The sequence below is a fragment of the Myxocyprinus asiaticus genome, chromosome 5 (assembly GCF_019703515.2).
Source record: "Myxocyprinus asiaticus isolate MX2 ecotype Aquarium Trade chromosome 5, UBuf_Myxa_2, whole genome shotgun sequence".
Taxonomy (NCBI): Eukaryota; Metazoa; Chordata; class Actinopteri; order Cypriniformes; family Catostomidae; genus Myxocyprinus; species Myxocyprinus asiaticus.
In genome coordinates, this window is record NC_059348.1 from 11,915,707 (window position 1) to 11,935,599 (window position 19,893).

General features: G+C 40.1%; 1 pseudogene; it reads left to right on the forward strand.

Moving 5' to 3' along the window:
• The first annotated feature begins 4,235 nt into the window (after positions 1-4,235).
• The window catches only part of LOC127440581 (uncharacterized), an 85,411-nt pseudogene continuing 69,753 nt past the window's right edge, over positions 4,236-19,893 (forward strand).

The window sequence follows — 19,893 nt, forward strand, 5'->3', positions numbered from 1 at the left end:
CACCTCATTCTGGACAAATCTGACATATGCTTCCATCTTGTGGTAATAAAATGGTTATAATTCTAAATAAAAAAATGTAAATAAAAAAATTATAAATAAAAACTTTCAATTTGCAAAGTTATGGGAAATGAAAATTGGAAGAAATCAAGAAAGACAAAACATAAGAAAACATCTGACATATATATTGGTCTATAGGTCAAATTTTAAACACACGGCTGTTGATATTGATTCCTCTGAATAATGCTAGCCTCAACTGAGACTGTGTAACCTGGTCATCTGAAGAGTAAGACCACATCCACACTTATACCTTTTCATTAGAACATGCATTAATTTTGCTACATTTACACCTCTCATCCACGATAGAATGGTGTTTCCTCCACCGAAATTGGAGCGTTTCAATAAAGCTCTCCGTATACCATACAAAAACGATGCAGTTACAAAACAATAAAAGGGATGTATTAATATGGATGTGGCCTTCTTATGTTTGGAAGGATGTTCTGTATATTGAATATGTAGTCCATGGCTATTCGTTCACACAAATCTTCATTTAAAACCTCTGTTTTCGGTTTCCTAACTCCATCGTTTTCCAAAGTATGTGGTTATGGAGAGCGTTTTCAAAAGTCTCCATTTCGGTGGAGGAAAAAGCTGTTCTAGTGTGGATGAGAAGTGTAGACGTAGCTAAATCAATGCATTTTCAAATGAAGACATATTAGTGTAGATGCGGCCTGTAACTCCAGAGATATGAGCTCAAATACAAAGTCACGGTTAACTGAAGCTAGATTTTTACATTTAGTCAGAGTAATTTAATTTAATAAAAAAGGTATTGTATAAAGTTGGGCTGTGATTTGACTGTGTAATTGGGCATATTCGTCAACTGAACTGGAAAGTTTGCAGGGCTCAAAAAGGTCATAACAGAGAATAACACAATGTGAAATCCTTTGAATTGAAAGTTCAAACAAGGTAACCTTCATCGTCGCCTGTTGCCCAGCAATCATATCGCATTTAAAGGTAATATCTCCAGGCACTGATAAAAGTTAATGAGTTGCGCAAACAGCATAAGGGCTTGCTTTGTGCCTAAAACAGCATAAACCAATTAAGCTAATTTCATTTCTCCATTTCTTGGAACTGAGTTTGACACCCCTGCTCTCATACGTGATAACCTACTGATGTAAACTAAAAAAAAATAACCATGCTTGCTTGCATGCTTGAATTAGTCAACTGAACCTGACACATGTTGAAACACAAAATATACGAGATACTGTTTACAGTCTTAAATAATGTAACCCTTTATATTACAGTATTCATGAATTAGTGTAATTGATGACAATAATGAGTTAGTGTGTGTAATTACCAGTGTTGGGTAAGTCACTTGAAAAAGTTGATCAGTTGTGGCAAATAATACAACCATGAATTGTAACTACATACAGATTTGTACATACAGTTATTGGCGTAGTTATACAGTTAAGTTCAACTGGATACACATGTGGTCAACTAGCCCACAAATGCATGTTTACATTCGTGTTTTAGGGCTGCAGTAATCTTAATTGTTAAAAATAAATTATATGGATCATTGACAAATAAGGTTGTCTGGGATGATAAAAAATTATAAATCTATTAAAAATATTGTAAAACACATTTAAAACTCATTTAAAACATGTATCAAGTTCGGAGAAATGTGATCTTTGTTGTTATTGGAAATGTTGGTTTCACATATTTCTGAAAAACATTTAAATTTAAATATATATATATATATACACACACTGGCAGCCAAGTTTGGAATAATGTACAGATTTTGCTCTTATGGAAAGAAACTGTTACTTTTATTCACCAAAGTGGCATTCAACTGATCACAGTGTATAGTCAGGACATTAATAACATGACAAATTATGAATTTACATATTACAAATTGAAAAACAAATTTCAGAACTTCTTAAACTACTTCAAAGTGTTCTCATCAAATAATCCTCCACATGCAGCAATGACAGCTTTGCAGATCCTTGGCATTCTAGCTGTCAGTTTGTCCAGATACTCAGGTGACATTTCACCCCACACTTCCTGTAGCACTTGCCATAGATGTGGCTGTCTTGTCGGGCACTTCTCACGCACCTTACAGTCTAGCTGATCCCACAAAAGCTCAATGGGGTTAAGATCCATAACACTCTTTTCCAATTATCTGTTGTCCAATGTCTGTGTTTCTTTGCCCACTCTAACCTTTTCTTTTTGTTTTTCTGTTTCAAAAGTGGCTTTATCTTTGCAATTCTTCCCATAAGGCCTGCACCCCTGAGTCTTCTCTTTACTGTTGTACATGAAACTGGTGTTGAGCGGGTAGAATTCAATGAAGCACTCAGCTGAGGACATGTGAGGCGTCTATTTCTCAAACTAGAGACTCTGATGTACTTATCCTCTTGTTTAGTTGTACATCTGGCCAAAACAATGATTGACTGACGAGTTTCTAGAGAAAGCTGTTTCCTTTTTGCCATTTTTGACCTAATATTGACCTTAAGACATGCCAGTCTATTGCATACTGTGGCAACTCAAAAACAAACACAAGGACAATGTTAAACTTCATTTAATGAACCAAATATCTTTCAACTGTGTTTGATTTAATGGCAAGTGATTTTCTAGTACCAAATTAGCAATTTAGCATGATTACTCAAGGATAAGGTGTTGGAGTGATGGCTGATGGAAATGGGGCCTGTCTAGATTTGATCAAAAATGACTTTTTTTAAATAGTGATGGTGCTGTTTTTTACATCAGTAATGTCCTGACTATACTTTGTGATCAGCTGAATGCCACTTTGGTGAATTAAAGTACCAATTCCCTTCCGAAACAGCAAAATCTGTACTTTATTACAAACTTTTGGTCGCCAGTGTGTGTGTGTGTGTGTGTGTGTGTGTGTGTGTGTGTGTGTGTGTGTGTGTGTGTGTGCGTGTGTATAAATATATATTTAATGACTTGATGTAATCAAGTAAGAGCTATTAAAATACTTTCTGCTCATTAAAGTGTGTAAACTTAATCACTAATTTCAAACATATTTTTCAAGGTACATTTTTATTTTTATTTTTGAGTCACTAATATAAAGAAGTTTTCTTATTTTTACTCCATATTACCTGAACAAAATTTTGTAAAAGGGATTTATTTTCTTCTTCTTCTTTTTCTTTTTTGGTCACATGACAACAGAATGGAAACCTACACTACCTGACTTTGACAAAAGATTTTTGACTATTAATAATGTTTTAAAACAAAATTGTTTCACGTCTTATTTTTTTAAGAAATATAATAAAAGACTCCTAATGCCAGCATTTTTTAAAATATAATTTCTAGCTTTAATGAGACTTTTTATTTATTTATTTGTGCATTTATTTATTGTTTACTCTCTGTGGATGGTTACATTTTAAAAAAAAAAATTACTTTAAGCCCCAGAAAAAGAAAAAATATATATATCAAAATGACTGAACACATGTTCATCATGCATTTAAGTAATTGTTTTGTGTGAATTCATCAATTTAATTGAGCCACATAGCCTATATTTGTCATTTGTATTTTGTTGATTCATGTCTTTTATTTTGAAAAGTTTAGTTCCTGTTCCCTTGTCATGTGATTTACATGTTTTCCCTCCATGTTAATGTGTCTTGTCTTTTCATTGGTTGATTGTTTAATTAGCTTGTTATCAGTGCTGTTTGTGCATTGGTTTATGTTCCCCATGTCCATGTATTTAAGCCCTCATGTTTTCCATTGTCTCTAGACAAGTATTGAATGTCCATGGTTTGTCCATAAACTGCACTTGGGTTCTCTACACTAGCCTTTAAAAAAAAAAAAAAAAAAACAAACACACAAATTAAACTTTTACTCTCAAATCTCTGAGAAATTGTAATAGTTGTTCTGTAATCGTAAAGACTCCTATCATAGCATGTACTGTGTGTCATAGCTATCTCCAATCAAAAGTGGGCATCTGATGCATGAAAGTGATCGTCTGATTCCCCTTTTCCACTTAATCTCCTCCCATCCCCCTTCACTCATCTCCACATTATCCTCTGTGCATTTGAATCATTTTGTCACGGGGGTCTCTCTCTCCTCCCGCCCCCTCGCCCCATTTCTCTTCATAGCAGATTATTCGGGCTGAGAAGAAACATTTCATTCCTGTCTAACGTCATTGCGAACATTGGCATCGATTATATGGGTGATGTTCAGAGGCTGAAACTGAGTAACTTCACATGCACTTGTTCTGTCTGCATTTCACAGTCAGATGTGCTGAAGCGGTAATAAAATGGATTTAACTCTGAATTTGACCATGAGAGCTGCTGGGACATCGATGATGTTTGGAATAAAACCGTTACATTAGAGGAAAACGCGACGTCTGGCTGTTCTTGAGGTGAGTGTACGCACGCGATGTTTCTGTTACAGGTGCGCAGCGTTTCAAAATGAAATCTTTCGTTTGTAAGAATGTAAACTTCTACATTTTGACTCAATTATTTGGGTAAAGTGCACGCAGTTTTCATTGCGCCGTACTGCAGAAAATTAAGTTTGAGCAACGTGTCTTTGAAGTCGGTTTTGCATCGGAATAGTCCTGTGAAAATATTCAATTACGACAATTATCGAAACACTGCAAGGGACATAATTGATAATAATAATAATAATTATAATAATAATAATAATTATTATTATTTATTGCATAGTGAATTCGCCTCTAGTAATTTTTGTTTCTAGTATTTTCTTTGGAAATTGCTTGACAATTTTCCTTATAGATGTTCATTAATCTTTGTGCATTATTACAGTATGTTGACACTCAGCCAGTAATTTGGTTACTGGAACGTTCTGTGAACGTTGTTTTATAGTTATGAAAAATAAACCCTGAAAATCACCATTAGATAACTGTATATAAGTTGTTATTAGGTTATCACACAAACCCTTGGGACTAGAGGTTTTCCTAACATAACTAACATTCATCGAACGTTATGAAAAGGTTCCTCCAAAAATAACCAAATGTGAACCTCGTACGTTATAATGAGATGTTCTTTATTCGCCGGCAAACAGATCCCTGCAAATATTATTCCATTCATCCTAATGCCTGTGCACTATTTAAAAAGCATTACATTTGGGTTATTGAGGAAAGATGAATCTGGAACATTCAGATGGTGTGTTCCTTGCTCAGACTGCCATAATATGCATGTCCGTATGTATTCAGCATTCAGCTGTATGCTGTAGGTTTTTTGGTGGTGGGGGTTGGGATGCGGATATCTTGGCTATCACTCACCTCATGAAAATAGATGAGCTACATCTGAACTTGCCTTAAAGTTGATTCAGCTGATGCTTAATCATAGAGGACTTCTGTACAAAATAGATAAGTGATGTTGGAACAGTAGAATAACTTTCATTAATCTAATTATATGGGGTACATAATTCGTATCAGATCTTTGCTTTGTCTGAATGGAGAATGTTTTCCCCACTTTACAGCAACTGTTTCATTGATTGATGATGAAATCCTGTTGATTGTCATTAAGTGTATACGTTAAAGGGATGGTTCACCCAAAAATTAAAATTCATTCATTGTTTACTTACCCCTGTGTTGTTAAAACCTAATATGACTTCCTTTTTCTTAACACAATGGGACCTTGTGAAAACATTTTGTGCTCAGTGATGTCATAAAATGGCAGTTTATGGTAACCACCACTTCAAGCTTCAAAAGGATGCAGAACTATAATTCAGAAGTCTAATAAATTGTTCCATGAGACTTACGATTGTAATGAAAGCATACCATAATGTTTGATGAGAAACAAATCGAAAACGAATCTAATATTAAGTGAAACTGTTGACCGACCGTTGCTCTGTGTGATTTCATGAGACTGCATGAGACCAGTAGTTCGGGCACCAGCTAGCGAAAAGGAGCATTCAGGCAAAAACACGATTTGTTTATCTAAAAACGGGTCTGCCACAGTTATACTAAAGAACAGAACACAGCTGCACAAAAACCAGAGAACCGAACTAACAAAACATGTGTGAAGAGTTGTAGTCCAAGAATAGATGCATTTCTATGCCCAGCTTTATTTATTTATTTTTTAACCAGAGTATTCAATCAAACAGAGATAGAGTAGGTGGGAATGTCTGTCACCTGTTCTCCATTCTGAACCTCCATCTGAAGAGAGCGATATCTCAGCAAAACATTCGGTAGGTGTGACATTCTCGGCCAAAATCAAGTAGTTTTTAACCAGCTCATTAGATGCTGACTTCAATAAACTGTTATGAGAACGGTTTTAAACTTGTGCCAGTTCACAGCAGGCGAGGTTACCCAGCATGATGATACTGAAAATGGAAATGCGAATGACAGAATGTACTGTCGCTCTTCAGGGATAGTTAACTTATGACAAAAACTCTGATGATTAACATATAAAAGATACCTTTTATCGCATATCGCTTGCGGTCAAGTTAGGACACGGTGTGACTGTAGCTGCCTTCAGCCTCCTCTGTACATGGCTGCGTCCGTAAACTGGAAAATGCTGCCTTTGGAGGTGATATACAGAGGTGTGATGAAAATAAGGTGCCCTTCAAACTGTCCTGAGACCAGTTCCCTTAAGAGTGATATTCATTCATAAATGCTGTCAGTTAAGCCGTTAACTGATTACTTTTTTGGATGCAGTCTATCTCTCACAGTTTGACTGAATACTCCGGCTAAAATAAATAAATAAGGCAGCGGTTGAGATCTGATTTGGTTCTCAGCTATGTTGAGTTCTGTTCCTTAGTATCACTGTGGCAGACCTGTTTTTATATAAACAAAACGTTTTTTCACCTGAACGCCCCTTTTCGCCAGTGGGCTGCGTGAACTACTTGTCTCATGCAGTCTCATAAACACGCAGAGGAGAGCAACGGTCGGTCAACAGTTTCACTAAATAATTCATTAGATTTCCATTTGTTTCTCACCAAACCTCATTGTATGCTTTTTTAACAATCATGTTCTCATGAAATAAATTATTAGACTTCTGAATAATACTTTTGCGTCCTTTTGAAGCTTGAAGAGGTGGTCACTATAAACTGCCATTGTATGACATCACTGAGCACAGCATTTTTTCACAATTTCTCCCTTTGTGTTAAGAAAATAAAAGTAAAATGGGTTTATAACAACACAGGGGTGAATAAACAATGACTGAATTTTAATTTTTGGGTGAACTATGCTCAAAGATACTGCTGAACTGATTGTTTAATAAATCAAGCCACGCATGTGCAATTTAGAATTACATTTACTCGCTTTAATATGATATTGGGTGTGCAGTGTCACCAAAATTTACATGAAGTGAATTCTTGATACCACTAAGAAAAATGTTAGTGTATGATTTGATTCACCAACTTTCGAATAATCTTCACTGGATTCTTATAGCTTTAAAGTTAGGCCCTGTGAAAGTTTTACTCAAGAGAGTACAGCAATAACTTCTGAGATCATGGTTCCATCTGGTGCTGCACCACCCAAAAGGAATCATGGTATATTGTGTGTTTTATCTTTGTCAAGTGATTTAGGTTTTCCAGTCGGTTTTCTTCCTGTTCAGATTATTGCTGGATATGCAGGGGTGCAAAAAGTACTCAGAAATTATACTTAAGTGAAAGTATGGATTCTGAGTGAACATTTTACTCAAAGTCCAAGTAACATATTGAGTGTAAGTAAAAAAGTACTCACATTAAACTAAAGTATTAAAAAAGTAAAAAGTAACTTTTTTCCTAGCTAGAATGAAATCAAGAGAGGAGATTGTGTGAGAGAGGATGTTGTCAAATTAAACTTGTTTGTTAAATCGCCTTTTTACTCAGGGCTCCAGACTGCGACAAAAATGGTCACAAATGCGACCAAAAATAATTGATTGCGACAATAATTTAAGATCGAATGGTCATTGGCGACAGTCAGGTTGTGTGCGTTCATATGCGGTTTCGTCAGATATCATCTTTTGAGTTATTGAATACATCTTTAGAGCGCCAGTGTGTCTCACGGCACTTTTCACCCATTCTGTTTCTGATGAGATCGCTGCACCGCATGCAACAACAAACTCAGCGTGAGAGAGTCGTGAACAAATGACTCTTGGACTAGGTCTTTTTTATGAATCACCCGAAAAGAACTGAGGGGCTACATCCAAAACCAAAGGTAGCTGTATTGTTGCCTCGCTGCCCTGTCAGTCAATGACTCAATAGACAGCGTTTGCATATGAAGGTACCTCCAGGAACTGGTTTCGGACAGGCTGTAGAGGCAGCATAAAGTTAAATCGTTGCTAGGATACCTAGATACTGTGCTGACATTGTTTTTCTTCAGCTCAAAAGCCGTGGATTCGGGAGAACAGGATTGTGGGATTTCATAGGCAGCGAAAGATACATCTATGCTGCCTTCAAAAATCGATCAGATGAAGGTCTCTCAGTAGACAGGATGTGACGCAAACATTGGATTCAGACATGCCTTGATCCCTTCCTACCTCCGTATACAGCAGGAGATCAGCAGTTACAGAAATACTCAAACCAGCCCATTTGGCACCAACAATCATGCCATGGTCGAAATCACTGAGATCACATTTTTCCTCATTCTGATGGTTGATGTGAACATTAACTGAAGCTCCTGACCCATATGTGCATGATTTTATGACAATGCACTGCTGCCACACGATTACCTGATTAGATAATCGCATGGATGATTGTTGGTGCCAGATGGGCTGGTTTGAGTATTTCTGTAACTGCTGATCTCCTGGGATTTTCAGGTGCAAAAAACATCCAGTGAGTGTCAGTTCTGCAGATGGAAACACCTTGTTGATGAGAGAGAACAACAAAGAATGGCCAGACTGGTTCAAACTGACAAAATCTATGGTAACTCAGATAACCGCTCTGTACAATTGTGGTGAGAAGAATAGAATCTCAGAATGCTATTCTGAGATGCAGGTTGGCGCTGTTTTGGCGGCACGAGGGGGACCTACACAATATTAGGCAGGTGGTTTTAATGTTGTGGCTGATCGGTATATACTGGCAATGGTTTGGCGTATTATGACAAAACTTGGGGGTGCCATTGCCACCATGCCCTGGGTAAAAACTTTACAGACGAGACGGCATTCTACTTAGCGTGCAAGTCACAGCCAGCATATATCGGTTTAAATGAATTGTGAAACATATGGTGACAAGAATACTGCTGTTTTATTCAGAGCTTTTGTATGTTAATGCTAATCTCTTGGCGGTGAATTATGAAAACTTGGCCTGCAACATCTGGCATGTAGTGGGGGATTTGAAATTGGGTGGCAGAGGGCGTCTCATCTGCCCTAGTCACTCAGAGACACATCTCTGCCTATTCCCTTTCTGCCAGTCATTCCTCATCTGTGATGTAAGATCTCTAGGCAGGCTGAGTGTACAGAACTAATGAATCGTTATGTTGACCGGGAGGCATTAATGTAGCATCGACTGAGTCACTTTCTTCGGTATGTCCACTTTAATGGAAAATATAAAACCCTGTAACAAACCAGTTGTGTAAGATTGTCTCTCAACAAGCTTGGCTAGCTCAATCTGTGGATTTATGTCTCTAGAGGACTAGAGTTGAGGAAATTACAACTAACTACAAAAACACGCAAATGCTTTTTCTCACCAATGGTGAGTTTGGGATGGAGCTATGCATTTTCCGACCAATGGCAATGAATAGTTTATTAAAATAAATTAAATTATGCATTAGATGGAAATAACTGTCTAAAAAAAAACATATACATATTAGAATGTTTGATCAAGTCAAAAAAGCAAGTTGTTACTGTGCTTCAAATAGAAACATTTGCTTTTTATGTTTTAAATGTTGATTTAATTTATATCTTGGAACATCGGAAGGCAAACAAAACCAGGCAATAACCACTACAATCATAGTGCACTGCAACTGAACAGATTTTACACAGGATGAAAATTTGTAACTTGCTCCAAAATTTATGGAGGTCCAGGCTTTAAAGCCCTTGACTTTACATAGAAGCCCCCCACCCAACACACACACAAAAAAATAGCCTACACACAGAAACTATTAAAACTGCCATCATTATAATACAGATGAAGTTCTTCTCTTTCCCCTCAGAGTTTTAAAATGAATCTATATCATCTTTGTCAAAATACCATTTACTTCAGTTGGTGTAGCTCTAGTAATGGCACACATTATGTCTGGCCTTATGAGATGTCTGACATTCTCCATAGTGTTTCAGAGTAGAAAATTGTCTGTTTAATTCTAACGAGTCTCAGGTTTTGTGGTCTGCGCCGCAGTCCGCTCCGCACAATCCACAATCCAGTTGACACTGATTTATCAATAGCCGCGTTCCCACTGTCGGACAAAAAGAGGGCGTGCTAGTATGTGCCAGGGCCAGTTGCATTCCCACTGTCACTTCTGAGGTTACTGCATCGGGGGGTGTCCCTCCCAAGGGGAAGACACTGCGGAGACCACACCCCACCCAAAAAGGGGGTGGGTGGGTGGGTATTTTGAGTGGAATACGTCACATGGTCTTACCGAGTCTTGCCAGAAGTATGTCATGTGAAGAGGTCCCATGGTAGGTCCTACCCGAAGGGGGAGGAGTTTCTACAGAGCATGGCGACCGAGGGCAGAGGGGCCTCTGCCCAAGGAAGATGCAGTTTGCCGACAGGGAAACGATTTTGCGGAATATATCACATGGGGTCACCTTTGGGGAACCAGCACATGTGGAGCACCTACCTCAGAACAGGGGCTCATTAGCACACATACTGGGCTGGTCAGCAAGTTTCTCCGCAAACTCAACTGCCAGAGGGCTAAGGAGGAAAGTCATCCAGGAATCACAGTCTGTGAACACGACTGGGAGTCAAGAGCACACATCTTCACCTCAAGGGAGGGGAAAGGCGCTATGCGCAAGCAGTACACCCAGCCAGTTGTCCCGGAATTTACCTGCTCGTGCCTGCCAATACACGGGACGAGACCGGCTCAACCCGAAGATTGTAGAACCTCGCAAAGGTGTTGGGTGTTGCCCAGCCCGCTGCTCTGCAGATGTCTGCCAAAGAGGCACCACTGGCCTGGGCCCAGGAGACCGCCACACTCCTGGTGGAGTGGGCTCGTATCCTGAGCCTGCTATGCCATCGCGATGGCATCAATGACCCAGTGGGCGATCCTCTGTTTGGAGACAGCGCTTCCTTTCCGCTGTCCACCAAAGCAGACAAAGAGCTGCTCGGAGCTTCTAAGGCTCTGCGTGCAATCCAAATAGAAGCGTAAAGCTCGCACCGGACACAGCAATGCCAAGGATGGGTCTGCCTCCTCCTGGGGTAGCGCTTGCAGGTTCACCACTTGATCCCTAAAGGGGGTTGTGGGAACCTTGGGCACATAGCCAGGTCGGTCTCAGGATCACGTGAGAGTAACCCGGACCGAACTCCAGGCACAATTCGCTGACAGAGAACGCCTGCAGTTCTCCTACCCTTTTGATGGAAGTGAGCGCAGTCAGGAGGGCAGTCTTCAAAGAGAGTGCCTTAAGCTCAGCTGACTCCAAGGGCTCAAAGGGAGCTCCCTGCAGACCCCGAAGAACTACCGAGAGGTCCCACGAGGGGACGAGGCACGGTCTGGAAGGATTCAACCTCCTAGCAACTCTCAGGAACCTGATGATCAAGTCGTGCTTCCCCAAGTACTTACCATCTACTGCATCGTGATGAGCCGAAATAGCGGCTACATACACCTTCAGGGTGGAGGGGGACAGCCGCCCCTCCAGCCTCTCCTGCAGGAAGGAAAGCACCGATCCGACTGCATCTCTGGGGGTCTTCGCGTCGAGAAGAACACCACTTAGCGAACAGACACCACTTCAAGGCATACAGGCGCCTCGTAGAGGGAGCCCTAGCCTAAGTGATCGTGTCTACCACTGCGGGTGGTAGGCCACTTAGGTTTTCTGCGTCCCGTCCAGGGGCCAGACGTGGAGATTCCAGAGGTCTGGTCGTGGGTCAGTAGGGTGCTACTAGGATGATCTGCTCCTCATCCTCCCTGACCTTACACAGGGTCTGTACAAGTAGGCTTACTGGGGGAAACGTGTATTTGCGTAGTCCAGAGGGCCAGCTGTGTGCCAGCGCATCTATACTGAGGGGTGCCTTGGTCAGGGCGTACCAAAGTGGGAAGTGGGAGGATTCCCAGGAAGCAAACAGGTCTACCTGTGCTCGACCGAATCGACTCCAAATCAGCTGGACCACCTGAGGGTGGAGTTTCCACTCTCCCCTGAGGGTAACCTGACGTGACAGTGCGTCCGCTGTGGTGTTGAGGTCGCCCGGGATGTGAGTGGCTCGTAGTGACTTGAGGCGCTGCTGACTCCAGAGGAGGAGACAGCGGGCGAGTTGTGACATGCAACGGGAGCGTAGACCGCATTGACGGTTGATGTACGCTACCGTCGCTGTGTTGTCCATCCGGACCAACACATGCTTGCCCTGGATCAACGGCCGAAACCTCCGCAGGGTGAGCAGTACTGCCAACAACTCTAGGCAGTTGATGTGCCAACACAGCCGCAGGCCAGTCCAGGAGCCGGCGGCTGTGTGCCCATTGCATATGGCGCCCCAGCTCGTCTTGGAGGCATCTGTTGTAACCACGACGTGCCTGGAGATCTGCTCTAGGGGAACCCCTGCCCGTAAAAATGCAAGGTCAGTCCAAGGGCTGAAGAGGCGGTGACAGACCGGCGTGATGGTCATGCAATGTATCCCACGATGTGTTCCACGGTGCCATGCCCATCTCGGGACTCGAGTCTGAAGTCTCATATGCATCAACCCGAGCGGTGTGGCTGCCGCTGAGGATGCCATATGCCCCAGGAGCCTCTGAAAAAGTTTCAGTCACTGCATCCGACTGGCATCCGACTGGACGAGCCATATGCCCCAGGAGCCTCTGAAAAAGTTTCAGTCACTGCATCCGACTGGCATCTGACTGGACGAGCCCGCTCTCCGATGCAGCGCTCAATAAATCATCTTCTTCCCGGGAACGAGTGGTCGAACTCGCCCTGAGACGAGCTGGCGATCTCGTCCAAGCGCCAGACCGGGGCAAGCGAGCGTGCTGGGGAATGGGAGGTCCGTGGGGGGATACCCGGCGGAGGTGGTCCCATTGAGGTCCCCAAATCGCCCTCAGTGCTAACCGGCACGACCTCATACCCGTAGGTAGAAGGACCGAGGCGGGGAGCCGCTGGGGTGGCTTGCTTCCTTACGAATGCAAACCGTGACCGCAACTTTGCCATGTGGTCATGTTCTCGCAGTGAGGACAAGACCCATCCACGAACGATGTCTTTGCGTGGGCTGCGCCCAGACACGTAAGACAGCGATCGTGGCCATCAAGCGGAGAGATAACGACCGCTACCAGGAATAACACACAAACGGAAAGGCATCTTTAAAAAGACATTCCGTGTGTGCCGCACTTTTAGAAAGAAAATATACTCTTTTTAGAATATACTCTTTTAGTTGTTCTGCCAAAGCGCCCAGGGGCGTTTTCTGCACTCCGCGGGTGCAGAGGGGGAGAAGCCGCTGAAATGCGCCGTAGAATCCAGCAGATGAGGTGAATGAACTTCACGGATGAATTCAGCTTCAATGAATAGAACCGCTCGGCTCCGAAGAGAAAATCTGAATGAGTGGTTGCATACCAGCTCCTTTTATACCCGTATGTCCGGGGGAGTGGCATGCAAATTCCACTCGGAAATTCTCATTGGCCTTTTTTTTTAAAAAGCAGAGGTGTTTGGGGCTCCCAAGAGTGACCCGTAGTGTCACTACATCGACACAACATCGAGTGAGTGACAGATAGGGAATTGTGTATACACTATATGTAGACATTGTAATTTACAGTAGAATTACAGTCCATCCTTAAATAAGTAGGGGATATACTAAATATTGCAAAATATTAGTTGTATGATTCATAAATTCATCTCTTTCTTTCATAAAGAAAGAGAGGTCCAACAAACTGACTTTAGAATATGATGAAGTGGTAAAACAAGGTTTGTCTTTTTTTTTTTTTTTTTTTACAGTGGGCTCCCAATGTCTGAGATCACATTAAAAAACTGGAATTCATCTAATTTAAACCTGAAAATAAACCCATATAACTTTAGTAAACAAAATATTTTAATTTTTAGAATAGAAGTAGGCTGCAACGTAGTTTACAACCTCACTGATTCCTAAAAGATAAATTTAACATGAGCCTGAAGCAGCACCCCAGATATACCGTAGATAAGGTTAATGTTGTTGTTTATTGTTCCTTGAAGGGGCTGCGTGTTTAGAAGACCCTGTGAGTGATTCAGCATGTGAACTGCTTTTCCCTCAAGCGTTTTCTCTACTGTGCAGGTAACTGACCCATATAATTTGTTTTCATAGCTCTGCCAGCTATTATGATGTATTAGAGTGGAACAAAACAAGGATAAACAAGACACTTCAAGATATGAAATGGATTTTATTCTATACCAGTACACTAAATTAAGCTTTATGTGTCTTTTATCACAATGACGTCTCAAATGAGGTTTGCTGGCACAAGTCACTGATGGATTAGTAATAGTTATGGCTAGCAGTGTGACAAGCTGCCAGTGGGCTGTAATATTCATTATCAGATGTCTGTGAAGAAGGAACATATTGAAATATTTCACACCTCCCGTGATTCCAGGATTTAATCACATCATAGCCTAATTATTTGTGTGTATGCCGAAACTGCATTGTGCAAATACTAATTACACCAAGGGCGTAGATTCCAGGGGGAATGGGGGAGGTAACCCCCCCTAATAATCAAAACAAGCAAGTACCAAGTGTCCATCAAATGTGTCAACTAGACTAGAACTGCATTTTCGGTGAAACAGAGCAGAGCAGTCAACACTTGCTGAAGCCATGAGCACTGGCTCTATTACTGACATGTAAAGGTAACTATCCAAGCTTTACATTCCTGGGTTAAATTGTCCAAAAATGTTTTGCAAAAAATAACTGGATCTGTTCCTCTGCCTGGCACTGTGAAACTGCACCTGCTGATGCCAATTTAGTGCTACATGCCATTTGTTCTTTGTAAAAACAACACTGCAGCTTATATGTTTTAAAAGATTGCTTCCTTTCAGGCATATCAAAAAGTCCTCTTGTACAATAAGGGAAGGACAAGTTAATTTATGTTTTTGAGAGGCTTAATTTAGATTTGAATTTTTCTTTCAATTGGTTTTTTAAAGTGGTAGATTAGTTTTTATGTCCAACTTGGTTAAATAATAAGTTTTTGTTTCAACAAATTGTTCACAAAACAAGGACTTGTTTATTTGATCATTGGAAAGTCTTCCCAGTCCACATGAGGCACATTTGTTTTTTTAGTTAAAACGATATGTCACATATTTTGGCTGCTGATACCGATCCAGACATCGGATCGGTGCATCCCTAGTATGTTTTCTACAATCTTATGATGGACATACAAATTTCTTATCCTGTCTTTGAAAGCCTGTAATTCAGGCTTTGTTTGCTCTGTGTCCCTGCAAAAAGTGTTAATTAATTCAACTAGATGGCAGCAACAACTAGGAAAAATAACTTTTCCTATAACACCTTCAATCACAATATGCAAATCTGAAATGCAGGTGGCACTCGCCATGTGCTGATCCAAAAGGTGTGATCCCACACCTTCCCCACTGTTTGTCCACTATTTTGGCCTCTGAGTGGAATAGAAGATCCTCCGCTTTGCAAAGATATGTAAAATGTAATTATTGGAAACATTTTTGAAAACGAAAACATATTTTGCCAAAGATTTGGTAATCATGCTTTTTCTTCTGGTCTAAGACATAAACTTTGATTATTTAGGCTACCCAAGGAAGCTCACAGACAAATCTTTAAAAAAGTTCAGATTTTAAGCTTTCAATTGGTACTACTTATGACTATTTATGTTTCCAGGGATTTTTACTTTTTAAGCATAAACTTATTACACACTACAGTCCCCACCCAGTTTAATGGGTTAGATAATACTAGTTATCAGGCCACGTTCACACTAATATGAAACGAAAACGTATCTTTTTCTCTATGTTTTCGCCTTCCGTCCACACTGAGACTGCATTTTTGTTAGTGAAAATGGAGCTTTTCAAAAGTGGATAAATTCACATTGTAGAGTAGACTGGGAAAACGGATATATCTGAAAACAGTGACGTATTTGTTGTCATGTGATGCAGTCATGTGATCCATTCAGCCCAAAACAATCAAGATGGCGGCCTGTGTTGTAGTGTCGCTGTTGTGCCTGATATACTTGTTGATAGCATGTTAAAGATAAATGTAACCTTATCCAACCTTCAAACTTATTGCATTCCTTTAAAGGCGATGGGAAGTTTACTTGGAATTGCTGTCTGGCGACGGAACATGAGAACAATTGCATTACAGACCGTACAGTAAGGGGATATTCAAGAGTTTTCATACGTTTCAGTGTGGACGAGCAACTTTTGGAAAACACTTGAAAACGGCAGTGTGGACGGAAAGCGTTGTGAAAATAAAAATGCCTTTTTCAAATGTATCAGGATAAATGCACTGATGTTCAGCTCCCACTTGAGGTCCTGGGAGAGGATGGTTCCCAGGAAGCGGAAGGACTCCACAGTGTCAACTGGAGAGTCACACAGGATGATGGGGGTGGGTGGGCCTGGGTGCTTTCTGAAATCTATGACCATCTCCACTGTCTTCACAGCATTGAGCTCCAAGTTGTTCTGACTGTACCAGGTCACCAGATGATCAATCTCCCGCCTGTAGGCGGACTCCGCAAACTTCAGGAGCTTGACAGACTTGTATATAATATAAAAGAGTTATTCATAAGAATTTGTAAGCCTAAATGGGAAAACTCTTGTGCTTGTGTGGGTACTGGAGCTGTTGCTATGGTTAAGGATGGTGGCCGCGTGGCGCTTTAATGGCCAGGTGTGGCGAACTGAACGTGAACTTTCAATTCACATGAAACTGGGGCTACTACACACAAATTCCAAAATATAACAGAGGAATTCAATCTACCAGACTCGTATCCACCAAAAAAAAGCGACTTAAATCGGCTGTTAGGGAGCTTTTAGATGACTGACTGAAGACAACAGATGTAAATTATGCAGACAGAAGTCATAGAAAGAAACATCCTACAAATGGGACAGGATGCTCCACTAGTCGTCCAACAACAAACTAGTAAGTTTAATATTTGTAGCTGTGGTGATTTTAAAGTGATGAATTAAAAGATGCTACTTTTTGTAATGTTTAAGCGTGCTGACAGTGTGGGTGCATTGCATGTACAATAGTTACTATAAGCGAGTAAACTTTTGAAAAGTTGCGTCTTTTCGTCCTCATTATTTAAAGCATTCTATACAGATTAATCACGTTCAACAATAAATTTACATTTTAGTAATTATTGGACTTTAAATTGCCTTCTGTGAGCAATGTTCCCATTATTATGCATAGTCCACGGGTTTATTTGTAAGGTGTTGTGGACAGTAATATTATAGAGTCTGTTGCCAATTCTTTATGTTGGGGAGTCTGACAGACAATGCATTGCTTTAATAAACTGTTGCAGAAGAAAATACTGTTGGATGCCAACAGAAATACGTCCACTAAGATGTTCAGTTGTGATATATGTATTTTTTGCATCAGTGCTATTGTAGCCTATAATGAGAAAGATTGCAAATAATCGTAAAACCGGTTAACCGCGTTTATTTTCTCAGACGTAATCTCACCGTCAAAAACCATTGGCTAAACTGAAACATTAAGGAGTCAAATGGCTGTTTTTAGTTGCCAAATCACAGATTTGCTCAAATTAGATTGCTTTTCAGATAGAAAGCCGAAGAAAAGAAAGACAGCTGATAACCCATTCATCGAAAGTTTAATAAACAGTTGAGAAGATAAGTTTGCATTCCCTTTTGTCTCATAAATGCTCACACCCCTTTCATAATTTATACAAATATAAGAGATAAAATATATTTTATTTAGTACTGCTCTTCAGAATCTACATTACAGATAATTACATATAGTATGCATATAGTAGTGTGTTGTCTTTTGAGCATCAATGAATGTTTGCACCTTGTGTAATAGTTGTGTATAAGTCCCTCAATTGTCCTAAGTGTCAAAAGCTTGATGTCATATATATATATATATATATATATATATATATATATATATATATATATATATATATATATTGTTTTAAAATATTGCTTTAGTCTTTCTTTACTGTTACTGGATGGCCCAGACACAGAGACTACAAGAGAATGAAATTCTCAAATTGAATGAAATTCCAGATTCAGTTTATTGTGCTACTCCAATCCCAATCAATAATTACAAGAAGAGAAACATGTTTTAAACAGTACAGGACCTTCAATTATAAAGAAGCCAAAAATACACATGGGCCTCTTATTTTGAAATGTCTGCACTCCCAGTTGTGAGCTCACTGATGGCTGATTTGCTGAGAAAGTGAATCTGATTTAAACTGCTAACATGAGCTCCTGAGTTCAAACCCTCAGTTCTTTTCAAGTGATTCATGAAAAAGACCCGGTTCAAAAGAGTCATTTTTTCACGACTCTCTCACGCTGGGTTTGTTGTTGTGTGCGGTGCAGTGAGCTCATCATCACAACAGAATGAGTGGAAAGCGACATGAGACACTGATGCTTGCTCTAAAGATGTAATAACTCACAAGATAATATCTGATGAAACCGCATATGAACAACCCGATTTATATTATTATAGATTATATATTATTGTAGCAATCAATTATTTTTGGTCGCATTTGCGACTGTTTTAATCACAGTCTGGAGCCCTGAATCCAATGTATTGTTTATTAGCATATTATTGAACATAAGCCAATCATTGGCATACAGTTCTAATCAATCCATTTTGCAAGTGAATTTGTCAATCAGTCAGAGATTTATTATGCGGGCTTGTCAAAGGGCCCGTCAATGTACACCTGCGTCAGATGAATGCTTTTGGAGCATCTCACTTTGGTTGCGCCGTGTTATAAACATACCATTTTTAGGTCACTGTGTCAAATTAAATGTAGTTTAATACTTAGAAAAACACGTCTTGTGATCCCTTAGTTCGGATTTGTGCTCCATCAAGCTGTGTTTTGAACGCAAGAACGCATCCTTGTGTTGTGCTGTCTGCTGAATGATTTTTTTTCCCTCTGTATAAGCTGTGTGTTGGCTTTACAGCTGAAGTTTCGCTTACAGCCCCTGGAGAAAATAGGTGGTACTACAAGCTTTAATTTCTCAGGAATCTTCCTTTTTACAGTCTGGGGACATCATTTATTGCGTAAATTGTTTTTTTTAATGCATTGATCTAACCCTTAAAAATGACTTCCGTTGGGGTAACCTAATGTATAGTCAGGTTGATTTAGTCAAAGTTATATCATATTTTCGAAATGGAATAAAACCAAATAATTTAGATGGTACCACATGAGCGATTTTTGGGGGGTTAACCGACAAAACATATTTTTACTGTTTTGTGAAGCTGGTTCACCAAGGAAGTCTTACTGGTTAAGCTAATTAAGAAGCTTGGTGGAAACAGCACACCAGCATCCCATGATGGGGGCCAACATTCAAACACACAGCATATGATGACTTTTTCAGCAGGGTGAGGAGTGCATGTTTCTATTGTTGCAAAAATGTTTAAATGTGTAATCCTGGGCATTTTCAGAGTCAGCCTTTAGAAATCTCTTAAAATCAGCTTTTCCTCATCAGAGCCAGGGGCTTCAGGGGAATTTTGTTAAAACATATGTTAACGTAAAGATGAAGAGTGGAATGCCCCTTAAACCTTCAACTGTGACTTAGAAATGAAAGCATGACCTCTTTGTAAAGAGCTGTGTAGAAAAGCATGATATTTTGAGGCACTGGGTTCCCGATACACCATGTGAATGATACCCGAACATGTGCTTATTAGTTCAACTCTGTTATTGAAAAAAATAAAAGAATGTTTTTTTTTTCCTTTTTATTTTTTAGAAAAAATGTTGTC